Source organism: Brassica napus, chromosome A7 (assembly GCF_020379485.1).
Source record: "Brassica napus cultivar Da-Ae chromosome A7, Da-Ae, whole genome shotgun sequence".
In the NCBI taxonomy this organism is placed as follows: domain Eukaryota; kingdom Viridiplantae; phylum Streptophyta; class Magnoliopsida; order Brassicales; family Brassicaceae; genus Brassica; species Brassica napus.
The window spans coordinates 9,339,296-9,341,874 of NC_063440.1; the positions used below are offsets into that span (position 1 = coordinate 9,339,296).

The 2,579-nt window shown below is 32.2% G+C and overlaps 1 long non-coding RNA gene across 1 annotated transcript; it reads left to right on the plus strand.

The window, feature by feature from the left end:
- On the plus strand, positions 1–1,069 carry LOC125576449. Its single transcript, XR_007314807.1, has 2 exons — positions 1–304; positions 669–1,069. It is a non-coding gene; the product is annotated as an uncharacterized LOC125576449 (long non-coding RNA).
- Positions 1,070–2,579: the final 1,510 nt, after the last annotated feature.

Below are 2,579 nucleotides of genomic sequence, written 5' to 3' on the forward strand. Positions count from 1 at the left end.
TAATGTTTTTTGTTGTCAAAAATAGTTCTCGAAGGAAAAACTAATTGCCCAAATCCAATTGGAATGTTGATCAAAAAAAAAAACGAAGAAGAAAAAGCAAATACACAATAAAATATCTGGGTAAAAATCAATATAGTAGCCCAAAACAATGAAATAAGGTCAAAGCCCAAACCACTCAGTTGTAATAAGTCAAAACCGAAGACCAAAAAGCAATTGCTTCAATCTTCTAAATCCTTCGCTTAAGTCTATCCTTCACCAAAAACAAACTCTCATGGAAAGCTCTTTGGAGACTCATCCTTCACAGGTTATTCACTTTGCTTGTTTTTTTTTCTTTGTTTCTGTTTCTATCCATTTCTCACTCTATAAATCAAAAGTTATAGTTGAATAAAAATTCAGTAAAATCGATTAAATAAAGATCAATTCAGTTACAACAAAACATCAAAATTTCTACACTATGTGCTTCGGTTTTGATCTCAAATGCTCACCCTTGCATACTCTTTATACCACTCTTAACTTAATAATAAAAAAAACGAGACGACAATGAAGCTTAAAATAGTTTTTATCAATCTTTTTGATATCCGTGAACCTTTTCAAGTGGATAACAAGAATATCTTGCAACTTTCATAACTCTAGCTTCTTGTTCCCTTGCTTGTGTTCTTTATAACCAGGACACCACTACACATCAAATGACCGGAGAGGCTTTTCTGCTAAAGAAGCTTCAAAGCAAGATAACAAAGAGACTTCATTTTGCCATGTCTACCTCACCGTAAAACTTGACTTCAACCAGATCATTCAAGTAAAAGATGCCATAGCACGAAACGATTAAACATGATTATTTGATTAATAGTTTTGGGTGAAAAGTAATAATCTCATTGTCTTGACTGGACAGTAAATGTTGATGCTAAAAACACAAGCAAGCTAAACTTTTCTTCTTTTTCATTTTCAGCAAAAATCGATCAGAAAAAATGTATGCCTACTTATATAATTTCACACCGATAAGTAAGCAATCTTGGACCTCTTAGTTTAGTGATCTCCATTTGGGACGCCATATGAATTCATATTTTTAAAATAAAAAACAATCACACAAATATTAAGTCGAATTGATTCTTAATTAGGGGATTACTAGTTAGTACAAGAATATTAGTTTTGATAAAGTGGCACTCGTGGTGCATGTGACAAATGTCCAAATGGAAAACACCAAAATCTAAACCTAAAAATTGACTTATAATAATTATGTTAAGAGATGTGGGGCGAAAGTTGTTGGCTCACCACGCCCTGCAATTAGTCTTATCTATTTGTATTCTACAGCATCGCAAAAAAATGAAATCGTTATATTAAGATTATCCTATAGATTATATACTATTGCTTGTCAAGTATTGTGTGATCATCTGAAATTTCTATTCAACATCCTCATTTCAATTTACTAGGTCATATCAGGTACAATGGAACCACATAGTTTTGTCAGAAGTTTATATAACAATTAATTTGATTAAATAACAACTAATTTGTGAGAAGTTAGTGAGAAACTTAAAAACAAACAACAACAAAATATGGCGTATCAATGCATGGCGGCATGGTTAGTAACTAGTTAAAATAAAAATAATCAGTTTCTTCGAAATGATTCTTAATTAGTATTTTAGAACTCGACATTATTAGCCACCGAAAATTACACATAAAAAGACAAACATTTGATAGTCAAAAACATCATCGGTCTATGTCATGGAGTTATCAGATTATGGTCTATGTTTGTTGAGACTGTCTTCTTACTAATGGTGCGAGTTGTCAGGTATCGTGGGAGGAACGCGAGGTTGAAGTCTAGGTTCAAAAAGGTTTGCTCAAGGCTAGTTTTGAAAAGTTCATGTAAAAGAACGGAAAAACTAGTAGATGATCAAAGGAGAAACTTATATGATTAATAGGTAGGTGTGTAATTATTTGTTGTGATGGTGAATAACAATTTTAAGAAACATTATGCAAAATTGTTGCGATCGAAATGTCATCCGAAATTATTGATCAATCAAATATATTTGATGGAGAAGTATTTGATAATTAGAAAATTCCAATGAGCTGTAAACCAATCTGTTATTTTCTTTCTCTTGTCTCTGTGTGCTTTGTCTCGTCTTAACATGAAGAATTTTAAGTCACCAACTCCTCCTCCACTCAACCAATCATCCTCCAAAAAACATTTATTTTTTTTCTAGTTAATTTAATCGAAAACATCTCAAACACGATGAACATTATTTTCAAGTCCAAGAGAGCTAACACCGTGTTGAATAATGTCTCACTTTGATATGATATTAGATTTTCTTTCGCAAATTAGGTCAACTAATAAAATGGTGATGAAAAGATAGAGAAAGAGTTGCGTTTTCTTTAGTTTGTGACTTGTGAGTGTCAAATTAGGTATTCTTTAGCCGACGAAAAATCTAAAGAGAATGGAGACAACAAGAAGTACATACATCGGTCAAACGTACTAGCTCTTTTGTAAATCAACTTTACAAGTGCTTTCTTGTTTCCAATGTTATGGTCTGAAGCTGTAATGATGTCACGCACACACCGCAACTATGCAAATATTCGTAAATTTT